This window comes from Myxocyprinus asiaticus, chromosome 9 (genome assembly GCF_019703515.2).
Source record: "Myxocyprinus asiaticus isolate MX2 ecotype Aquarium Trade chromosome 9, UBuf_Myxa_2, whole genome shotgun sequence".
NCBI classification, from domain to species: Eukaryota; Metazoa; Chordata; class Actinopteri; order Cypriniformes; family Catostomidae; genus Myxocyprinus; species Myxocyprinus asiaticus.
Genome location: NC_059352.1, coordinates 4,014,049 through 4,026,241, shown reverse-complemented (window position 1 = coordinate 4,026,241; position 12,193 = coordinate 4,014,049). Strand labels below are relative to the sequence as shown.

The window sequence follows — 12,193 nt, the reverse complement described above, 5'->3', positions numbered from 1 at the left end:
TCTTGCCCCATAGACTTACATTGTACAGTAAGTGCATTATTGTTGATGTGATTTTTGTTTGTCTGTTCAAAATTGTATGTAATCAACAGCATGCCACAGATGCTGATTAGCTTGTATTAAACCCAGAACATTCCTTTAAGAAAATTAAAAGGCCTGAGAGTGGAGTGTTGAGATCTTTTGAAAATATGGTTCAACATTTACAGCTGCGCCACCTGATCTGTACTATTTTTGGGGGTAGCATACACCCTCCTAAAGCGGCAGATACTCTGGAAGTGGTGATTACTGCCTTTGGAGGTCATGAGGCATCAGTGTATTACTCCCTGCTAATTCAGAGTCAGGGTCGGAGCTTTAACTTCTTTCAAGAGATTATGGGAGAAAGATTTAAACTTGGTATTGGAGGAGGGAATGTGGGCTTTGATTCTAAAAAACGTCAAGTCTACATCTAGAGATGTAAGGGTGTGCCTGACGCAATTTAAGATTTTGCATCGATTCTATTGGACCCCCTCTAGACTGTATAGGCTAGGTCTTAAGGACACACCCACCTGCTGGCAATGTCAGTCAGAAGACGAGGACACAACCCATGTTTTTTGGGGATGTGTTAAAATCCAGTAATCTTGGTTGAGGGTCCAGAGCTTTGTGTGTGACGTGGTGGACACTCAATTTTCATTTTAACCCCAGACTTTGTATTTTGGGTGATGGGGCGGTCCTGAATATAGGAGATAAATATATAAAAAGCTGGGTCCTAACCAGCGTGATTATTGGCAGACAGTTAATTCTTAGGGGATGGAAGTCAACTGATGCTCCCTCATTTTGTGAGTGGTGCACCGAGTTGGGTAAAGTGGCAGCATTTGAGGAGATGACTACCAGACGGCTGGGTAATCTGGCAATGTATGGCAGGAAATGGGAAATTTTTTACTGATGTGTTTATTGGGTTATAAGTTGATCCCGTATGGATAATTCTGTGGTTAAATCTATTCTAGTCTTTGTTGGAAACAATAAAAAATGTAAATAACAAAAAAGAAAATTAAAAGGCCAAGTGACCCTGAAAGGTGTATGCAGCAAACCCTTGCAGACTGAATAGGGTGACGTATGGAAATTATTTCATACTCTGACGCAGACTTTGTACAGACACCTTCTCATTCAGCGGAAACTCGGCTGAGAGCAGACGGGTTACTGAAGGTCTCTCTCTTACACACACACACACTCTCACACACTCTCTCTCACACACAAACTCTCTCTCTCACACACACACACACACACACTCTCACACACACACACACACTATCTCTCACACATACACACACACACACACTCTCTCTCTCTCACACATACACACACACACACACACATGTTTGTTTAGCTATCCTTATGAGGACTCTCCATAAACGTAATGATTTTTATACTATACAAACTATAGATTCTATCCCCTAACCCTACCCCTACCCCTAAACCTAACCCTCAAAGAAACCTTTTTGCATTTTTACATTTTCAAAAAAACATCATTTAATATGTTATTTCCCAGTGGTCCTCACAACGTAGGTGATCTCAGGTTTTACTGTCCTTGTGGGGACATTTGGTTCATTTTGGACGGTAGATGGCAGCACCTTTACTGAATAAACCCCTTATTTACCTTTAACTGACCAGCTGACTTGAATTTAGCTTCAAACACAGACATACGGCTCATTCTATAATTGGGGGTCCATTTCATGTCAACAAAAAAAGTACAAAAACAGTGTTTTCTCAATAAAACAACTATTGGTTTAAGTTCATATATTTCTTCAATGTAATATATCTACTAGTTGCAAAGCTTAAAGGTGCTGTAAGTCATTTTAGCTGTTCTACTTCCACGAGACTAAGCTGTTGATTTAGCTTCTTTCCAAAACTCAAATGAGCTTTATTGAGTCCAACATCTGCAGAAACGGTTGTTAAAAACAACAACAGCAAAATAGCGCCCTCAACTGACAACTGTTATGAACAACATGGCTTAAAAACGGCAGTAAGTCTCAATAATTCGCTGAAACTACAACACTATGAGAACATGCAAAATGATTGACAGGCAGAAAGCGTCATTGTCCACGGACACATTTTTGTTTGTTGTTTAAAGAGTCTAGAGCTGTTACAGAGACAGGTGAGATATCTTACAACACTTATTTCAGTAATCTCTCTGAAAAATTTTTTGCGTATCTTTCCATGAAAAAAAAATCTCTTGCAGCACCTTTAATCATTAAACACCTTTTTGATACTATAACATAGTTGACAATTTCCACAAAGGGGGCAAGCCTACTACCAAAGACTGATTAGCCCGAGACGGAGCACTTGTATTAAAATTAATGTGAGGAACTCAAACATCCAACATGGCGGTTGTAAAAAATGTAGTCCCGCCTTACAGGTAAAAGAGCCAATCACCTTTTAGATACAAACATAGCCTGTCAGTTGAGGCGCATGCACCAGGACCATTTTCTAAGACTGCGATGATGCCTCTGCACTAAATCTAGCAAACTTTTTTATATTTTAAATGTTTTAATTATTTAGTGTCAATTTATAACAATGTACTTTGTATTTTACTACCCTGGATTTAGTTTAAAAAAACTAGTTACCACAGATGTGATGAGGATTCTAATACAGCTGATGAAGGATTGACAGTAAATTTGCCATTTCTTTTCTGACTGTCATAATCCATTGCTCTCTATTTTATTTTCATTTGAAAAGTTGTGGTGACATAATAGTCCCGTTTTTCTTTTTATGATGATGCAAATAGGGAAGCAAAAATCTTATTTGATGCGGTCTCCCATTCACTGCTTTAAAAGTTTACCCTGAAATCCTTTACTTCCGTGTTCCAAAACACAGAAGTGTGAAAAGGGTCCAATGTTCTGTGTGTGTATTTATATATATATATATATATATATATATATATATATATATATATAGATAGATAGATAGATACACACTTACAGCCAAAGGTTTGGAATAATATACAGATTTAATATACAGAGATAATATGCTCTTATGGAAATAAATTGGTACTTTAATTCACCAAAGTGGCATTCAAGTGATCACAAAGTATAGTCAGGACATTACTGATGTAAAAAACAGCACCATCACTATTTGAAAAAAGTCATTTTTGATCAAATCTAGACAGCAGCCATCACTCCAACACCTTATCCTTGAGTAATCATGCTAAATTGATGTTTTGGTACTAGAAAATCACTTGCCATTATATCAAACACTGCTGAAAGCTATTTGTTTCATGCATGTCTTAAGGTCAATATTAGGTCAATATTAGGTCAAAAATGGCAAAAAAGAAACAGCTTTCTCTAGAAACTCATCAGTCAATCATTGTTTTGAGGAATGAAGACTATACAATGCTTGAAATTGCCCAAAAACTGAAGATTTTATACAAAGGTGTACACTACAGTCTTCAAAGACAAAGGACAACTGGCTCTAACAAGGACAGAAAGAGATGTGGAAGACCAGATGTACAACTAAACAAGAGGATAAGTACATCAGAGTCTCTAGTTTGAGAAATAGACGCCTCACATGTCCTCAGCTGACAGCTTCATTGAATTCTACCCGCTCAACACCAGTTTCATGTACAACAGTAAAGAGAAGACTCAGAGGTGCAGGACTTATGGGAAGAATTGCAAAGAAAAAGCCACTTTTGAAACAGAAAAACAAAAAGAAAAGGTTAGAGTGGGCAAAGAAACACAGACACTGGACAACAGATAATTGGAAAAGAGTGTTATGGATCTTAACCCCATTGAGCTTTTGTGGGATCAGCTAGACTGTAAAGTGCGTGAGAAGTGCCCGACAAGACAGACACATCTATGGCAAGTGCTACAGGAAGTGTGGGGTGAAATGTCACCTGAGTATCTGGACAAGTCTGGAACTGACTTCTTTGAAGTAGTTTAAGAAGTTCTAAATTATTTTTTTTTTTCTTTCTTTCTTTTTTTTTTTATTGTAATAGTAATTTTTCACATTATTAATTTCCTGATCAGTTGAATGCCACTTTGGTGAATAAAAGTACAAATTTCTTTCTATAAGACCAAAATCTGTACATTACTCTAAACTTTTATATATATATATATATATATATATATATATATATATATATATATATATATAGTTAACCCCTGGCTCACAAAACATCTGCTGCTAAAACGAAAATAACATTCAAACCCTGAATTCAGCCTATAATGCTACTCATTAATATAATTAAATTACACATTTGATTTATAGACATTTGTATTTCCCAAGTTCTATTCTGCTTACCATTAAAGGTCACCTTAAATATTCTGACCTTTAACATGCAAAACTTTGTAAATGCAAAAACAAGTTCCCCAAGCAATCCATCTATGGTATACTGTAATCTGATAACATATGCAGCATTCCAAACAAAGATGATTGATAGAGCAGGATGTATTGTATCGTGCTTATGGTGCTTGTCATTCTGGCTACATCACCATTGTGTCATCGCAGCTGGACAAACAAATGATTCCAATGAGATTTGATGATATAGAGAAGCATCCAGCCCTCAAATGAATCTGAAAGCACAAAACTCAATGAGAAAATTCAACACAAATACATTAATGGGACATTTTGGTTTAAACAAACAAAAAAACAAAAAAATAAGGCTGGGCATAGAAATGCATCAATTCTTTGACTACAAACTCTTCAGACATGTTTAGTAAGTTCTGTTCTCTGTTTTGTGTGCAGCTGTGTTGTGTTCTGTTGTCATTATTGCTGTGGAGGACCTTAGATAAAATTCGTTTTTGCTTGAACGGCCCAATGTCGTGAGGGCGCTGCATGAAATGTTGCTCTCGTGCCCTATAGTGAACGTGCACAGGAGATCAACGGTGAAAATTTTCACTAAATAATACATTCGATTTCGGTTTGTTTCGCACCAAACCTTATCGAATGCTTTCATAAAAATCATGAGTCTCATGGAATAATTTATTAGAGTTCTGAATTATACTTTTGTGTTCTTTTGAAGCTTGAAGAGGTGGTCACCATAAACTGCCACTGTATGACATCACTGAGCACAACATTTTTTCACAATTTCTCCCTTTGTGTTAAGAAAAAGACAAAGTCATATAGGGTTATAACAACACATGGGTGAGTAAACAATGACTGAATTTTCATTTTTGGATGAACTAATCCTTTAAACAATTGATTCCCCAAAGAAATGCACATAAAGCAATACTACAGCTATGCATATTCATATGCACTAGGATAAAATTTCATGAATTGAACATGATCCCACTTCACCAAAGGGAACACTAATCACCCTAATGGTGACTTTACACAAAACAATGAATTACAATAAAACAACATCAATAATAATAATTAAAAATTTTATTCAGTAAAAAATTCAATAAAAAAAGAATTTATAGAGCTGAAATATCTATAAATTCTTAAATGCTCCAATAAGTTACTTTTGACTAAACAAACTTAAAGGGCTTATGGGTATTGCTCACAACCTCAATTCTGTACTTGATTGTTTGAGTTAGTAGTACTTAAAAAATCTTAATTTTATGGATTTTTAAGCCAAAGAACTTCAAGGAACTCACTATTATCCATTTACTTTATGTATCACTCTAAGTTCACCTTCTTATTAATATTTTGTGTTGAAGCAAAAAATGTTATAAATATGTATGTTTTCGAGTAGATGCTTTTTTTTCATACGTTTTGATTGTTTAGCCAATGGATAATTTTTTCAGTGAAGTTTGTTGGATCTAGCTTGAAACCTTTAGGGTGTTTTACTTTTAGAAATGTAAATAGATTATTTGAAATAACCCCAGTTCCCTATCTGTCACTCACTCGACGTTGTGTCGATGTAGTAACACTAGCCCGAAGCTCCCGTCCAGGGCCTGTAGGTTTATGTCGTCTCTGACAGCTAGGGCCTATGGTGCCGCTGGACAAGCCGCCTCCGCCCTGCACGCCATGGCTCTCCTGCAGGTACACCAAGCCAAGGCGCTAAAAGAGCTGCACGAGGGTAGTTCTGACCTGGGATTGATGCAGGAACTGCGCTCGATGACCAACCTCGCTCTCCGGGCGACGAAGATCACGTGGTGGTCCAGGAACATCACCTTTGGTACGGTTCCTTGATGCCCCCATCTCCCAGGTTGGCCTGTTCAGCCACACCATCTAGGACTTTGCCCAGCAGTTCTCAGCAGTGAAGCAGCAGATGGAGGCCATTCAACACATCCTGCCCTGCCGCGGCTCAAAACCACGCATCCTATCTGCTCGTCGCCAAGGGCATCCTCCTGCAGCAACAGCACTGGCTCCGCTGCAGCCCGCCCCCGCGGCCTGGCATGGAGCCCACCACAGGAAGCAGACGCCATCCGCCTCACAACCAGTCACCAAGAACCCTAGGAAGGCTTTGAAGTGCCCCTGAGACGGGCGACCCAGGGACGAGGAGACCCGCTTCTACAGAGCTGGTAAACAGACCACTCCGTCCCCCGGTGGAGGGCCGGGAGGAGAATCTTTTGTTTCATCTTTCACCGCATGCTCAAGAGGCTGCGGTGCCCAAAAGTTCAACAAAAGAGCGGTTTCCTTGTTCTCTGGGTCACATGTCAGGTGCACACGGCCGTCGTTACGACCACTGTCCACCATCCCATTTTGGTTCTGATGGACTGCGGGGATAATGTTCCTCCTCCCCCCTCCTCAACCAATCTTATGGTGGGTGTCAGGAGCCAGGTAAGTGCTTCAATGTCTCTGGACTCAGCATGGCCACGGGGTTCGAGCCCTCTTGACGTGGCGCCTCAGGCTCCACCCCGCCACAAGGCCCCACCCGCCAGTACGACCGACATGGTTATCCCCTTGGTCCCCCTCACCCGGAGTTTGGACGCGTGGCTCACGCTTTCCAACCCCTCGCGATGGCTGACCCGGACCGTCCGACTCGGCTACGCGATTCAGGTGCCCGCCCAGGTTCAGCGCCGTCTGCTTCACCTTGGTAAGGGGCGAGAACACCGCTACCCTGCGTGTGGAGATCGCTACCCTTCTACAGAAGGGTGCTATAGAGCCTGTCCCTCCAGCCGAGATGAAGAAGGGGTTTTACAGCCCCTACTTCATCATACCGAAGAAAGGCGGTGGGTTGCGGCCAATCTTGGACCTGCGAGTACTGAACCGGGCCTTGCACAGACTCCCGTTCAAGATGCTGATGCCAATACGCATTTTAGCGAGCATCCGGCATCAAGATTGTTTCCTTGGACGGGACGTGGAAGACCTAAGTGGCCTACCACCCGCAGTGGTAGACATGATCACTCAGGCTAGGGCTCCCTCTATGAGGCGCTTGTATGCCTTGAAGTGGCATCTGTTCGCTAAGTGGTGTTCTTCCCGACATGAAGACCCCCAGAGATGCGCAGTCGGATCAGTGCTTTCCTTCCTGCAGGAGAGCGTGGAGGGGCGGCTGTCCCCCTCCACCTTGAAGGTGTATGTAGCCGCCATTTCGGCACATCATGAGGCAGTGGATGGTAAGTATTTGGGGAAGCACGACTTGATCATCAGGTTCCTGAGAGGCGCTAGGAGGTTGAATCCCTCCAGACCACGCCTCATGCCCTCGTGGGACCTCTCTGTAGTCCTTCGGGGTCTACGGGGTGCTCCCTTTGAGCCTCTGGAGTCAGTTGAACTTAAGGCACTCTCTTTGAAGACTGCCCTCCCAACTGCGCTCACTTCCATCAAGAGGGAAGGGGACCTGCAGGCGTTCTCTGCCAGCGAATCGTGCCTGGAGTTCGGTCCGGGTTACTCTCACGTGATCCTGAGACCCCGACCGGGCTATGTGCCCAAGGTTCCATGACTTCATTTAGGGATCAAGTGGTGAACCTGCAAGCGCTGTCGCAGGAGGAGGCAGACCCAGCCTTGGTGTTGCTGTGTCCGGCGCGTGCTTTACGCATCTATTTGGATCACACACAGAGCTTTAGAAGCTCTGAGCAGCTCTTTGTCTGCTTTGGTGGACAGCGGAAAGGAAGCACTGTCTCCAAACAGAGGATCACCCACTGGGTCGTTGACACCATCGTGATGGCATATCACGACAAGGACGTGCCGCCCCCCGTAGGGCTATGAGCCGACTCTACTAGGAGTGTAGCAGCCTCCTGGGCCCTGACCACTGGCGCCTCTTTGGCAGACATCTGCAGAGCAGCGGGCTGGGCAACACCCAACACCTTTGCGAGGTTCTATAATCTTGGGTTGAACCGGTTTCGTTCCGTGTGTTGTCAGGTCCGAACAGGTAAGTTCCGGGACAGCTGGCCGGGTGTACCACTTGCGCATAGCGCCTTTCCCCTCTCATGAGGTGAAGTCGTGTGCTTTTGACTCCCAGTCGTGTTCACAGGTTGTGATCCCTGGATGACTTTCCTCCTTAGCCCTGTGGCAGACGAGTTTGTGGAGAAACTTGCTGCCAGCCCAGTACGTGTGCTAATTAGGCCCTGTACTGAGGTAGGTGCTCCACATGTGGTTCTTCCCTGTAGGTGACCCCATGTGATATCATCTGCTGAATCGTTTCCCTGTCAGTAAACTGCATCTTCCAAGGCCCCTCTGCCCCCGGTCACCATGTTTGTAGAAACTCCTCCCCCTCTTGGGTAGGATCTACCATGGGACTTCTCCACATGACATACTTCTGACATGACTCGGTAAGACCATGTGACATATTTACACTCAAAATACCACCCCACCCCCCCACCCCTTTTTTTCACTGGGTGGGGTGTGGTCTCTGCAGTGTCTTCCCCTTGGCAGTGATACCCCCTACCCCCGACGTAGACATTTACAGCCCCCAGTCGGGTAACAAATTCCACTGTTTTTGGGGAGAAAAAAGAGGAAAAAAGGGCACGGCTGGGCTAGCCTGTCCCTATTTGTTGGGCAGTCGACTTGTTCCCGAAAGACCATTCGACGCTCATAAGAGTGTTGGGGGAGGTTACGTGACGGCCTGTTGCGCTGGCTATGAGGCACACAGCGGTCTGCCCGTCTCGCATCGCCAGTCCACGTAACACAGTTCAGCTAGTTGTGCCGTTTTGTATAGGGAACCCTAGTGTCACTAAATCGACACAACGTCAAGTGAGTGACAGATAGGGAACGTCCTGTTTACTTTCATAACCTCCATTCCCTGATGGAGGGAAAGAGACATTGTGTCCCTCTTACCACAACACTGAACTACCTGCTGAAATGGCCGGGACCTTGTCTCGGCTCCTCAGCACAAAACCTGAATGAGTGGTTGCATACAAGCTCCTTTTATACCCATATGTCCGGGGGAGTGGCATGCAAATTCCACTCGCCAATTCCATTGGCCTTTTTTCAAAAAGCAGAGGTGTTTGGGGCTCCCAGGTGTGACCCCTAGTGTCACTACATCGACACAATGTCTCATTCCCTCCATCAGGGAATGGAGGTTACGAAAGTAACCAGGACATTTCTACAGTTTGTTGGCTTTGGAAAGCCAATAAAATTAAGCACAGGATGTTGTAAAATCTTGCATCTTTACTCTAGCACTCCATTATATTTTAATGCATATAAACTAAGAATTGGATCCACTTTTAAATTTCTTAATGCATCTGACGCTCTGTCACTGAGTTTGAGTTGTTCCAGCGAGATGCCAAGGTTAGGTCTGCAGGCACAGAAACAGGATGACTTGGACATCTGCCATATAGCCTGGAAGACTGCTGCTGCCTCAATAATAATAAATCTAATCATGACTCAATACTCTCTTTTGTGCCCCTATGACCGTTTGACATTCATAAAACCCCTGTGTTATTGTATATGACTGTAGGATTATGAATTGTCAGTTTCAAAAAGTACTACGCTTTCCCTTTGTTTACCTTACATAAATACAAATAGGAGGGATAAAAACAAAGAATCAAAACATGTTTAGACCTACTCTAGAGCATAGGTTTGGTTTAAACACTACAAGTTGTTTGAATGCATTGACACGCTATTTTGGCTCCATTGAGCAAATACTAGATATTACATTTGAACTGACACATTAAATCTCTGCCAGTGCCTATGTAACTTTAAGTATACTGTCTATTTTTCCAATTTCAACCAACTTGAAATCTGTCTGTAGATAGAACTCAGGCATAGTGGCCTGGAGGCCTGACTTTATTTCATTGATTTTAGGTGTTGACGGATTGGACTCCATCAAATCCATTTAATTAGTATTGAGGCACTGGGCTGCAAATGGAGACAGACTAAAGGGGGGTGGGGGACTGACATCATTTAGCTGATTTGTTTCAATATAATACAGCTACAATATGATACAGCATATACAGTAGATAGCTACCTAGCCAGCACTTTCTAAAAGAAGGTTGCTGCATTGCTAGAAGGAACTGCTTGGGTTAATATCGATTTTTGTGAGAAATATACAAAACAGTTAATTATATAGTGTGAGCCTGACAGTGAAAGATTTGGCTACTGTCAACTACTGGTATTATTAAGAGGTTCTAGTGTGTGGACAAGATGCTCCGTTGGTGAGTGAGTTCAACAGTGCGTCCCATCAGTCTTTAATAATTTACATGGAGCACATTACGTTATGTGCTGCTGGTGCACAGCGGGAAAGAGTCTGAGCAGAACCGAAGCGTTATTGAACATATCTACTGCAACGAATACGCTGCCATGTGTGTCTCTTTTTGATGCTCCAAACCAGCCCCACACTTGAATTGAAATATGAAGTTGATGGTGGGATGTAAATATGTCCAATTCGCAGACGAATCGTCTTGTTGAATCGGTTCTCTTTAATGGTTCGGTCGAATCGATTCACAAAGCATTTGAAATCGCTTGTAGTGACCGGGTGAACTATTGTTTGGGATTGGAACTGCTGGTGTAATGTGAGAAGGAATCACTCTTTTGAATAAATTCTTTTTAACTATTCTGTCAAACCGATACGCAAAACGTTTGTTAATCGCGCAACTGTACAGGAGAACTTTGAGAGTACAACTATGAGGAAAATATTGCTCAGTGTTTGTGGAAAATGAGATACTCTGAAAGTTGGCTGGAAAAGACCATATCTGTCCATTTACATTCATGTGTTGACAGATGGCTCTTGACCTATCCAATATGGCGGACGCGCCAATGTATCGTGGTCCATAGAAACAGATGCTAATAAGGTATCTACGTATAGATATCTATGGGGAACACAGTCAACACCTATTTCTATTTGGTATGACATTTTCTTGTGCCATTAATGCCTGGAGCATTTTTTTTTTTTATTATTATTATTATGGTTTTGCAAGAACATATAGAGGTGAATTAATGAATAAGTGTAATGATAAGCATTTTGCTGTTATCAACAACAAAGGCGTTTTGCCGTTATAAATGTTGCAATAGAAACGATTAACTTACAAGGTCGAGAGGACGTGAATAGTGCCATGTAGAATCTACTAGTTGACATCACATAATTACAGTAATTCCGATATGACATGAAAACGCAATGCATAGCAACAGGGCTGTTAATGCATTATGTGTTTTTGTGTTCAAAAGCAGATGGATGGCACAAGATGGATTGGAACTGACGGCGTTTTGAAGTTGAACTACTTCTCAAAAACGCAACAGCCACGGTGTGCGACGCAACAGCCAAAGACGCATGTGACTGTTCACTCCAAACGCGTTTTTTGCATCTGTCAGTGCTTTTTCAGTTATTTTTCTACGTCAATATGCGCTTCTCACGCAGAAGCGCCACGTTTGTAGGTGCCATGTTAAGTTAAAAAAGGACTTAAAGGACATTTAATAACGTGTCACGAGAACCTGCATTCTGTTCTAATCGTTGGGCTACTTCTAGCTTTTTTTATTTATTTATTTTTTTGTTTTTTTTGCGTTATAACACATTTAGTCTGACTCTGAATGTCCCCTAGACCCCCCACCCCCACATCAAAATCCTCAGCGGCTCTAGTGCTTCTCCCGGCCGTTCATTGATTGGTTCATTACTGCACCTCTCTCACTCTCTCTCACCCCCACCCTCTCGTGTTCTCATCACTCCATCCCTTTTCCTCCTATTCATCCTGGGGGATTTTCAAAGCTCAGCATTCTCCTTAGAGAGGTTTTTAAAGCAAAATAGGTGGGATGGGTTTCCTGAGTGTACCATGAAAAAAACACAACCCTCGTCCAATTGGAAAGGAGATGAGTTTTTATTGAGCAGTGCATGAACCAATGACAGCCCAGTGCCGGCAAATACAGCAGTAGGACACCAGAGGCTGTGGAGCTGAGCAACGATTGCAGG

The 12,193-nt window shown here is 42.6% G+C and overlaps 1 protein-coding gene across 1 annotated transcript in view; it reads left to right on the top strand.

Annotated features, from left to right (window-relative positions):
* Positions 1-12,101: 12,101 nt before the first annotated feature.
* The window catches only part of LOC127445653 (synaptotagmin-2-like), a 62,992-nt gene continuing 62,900 nt past the window's right edge, over positions 12,102-12,193 (top strand). The window contains exon 1 of the mRNA XM_051705869.1: positions 12,102-12,193. The gene's annotated coding sequence lies outside the window, so the exon portion shown is untranslated.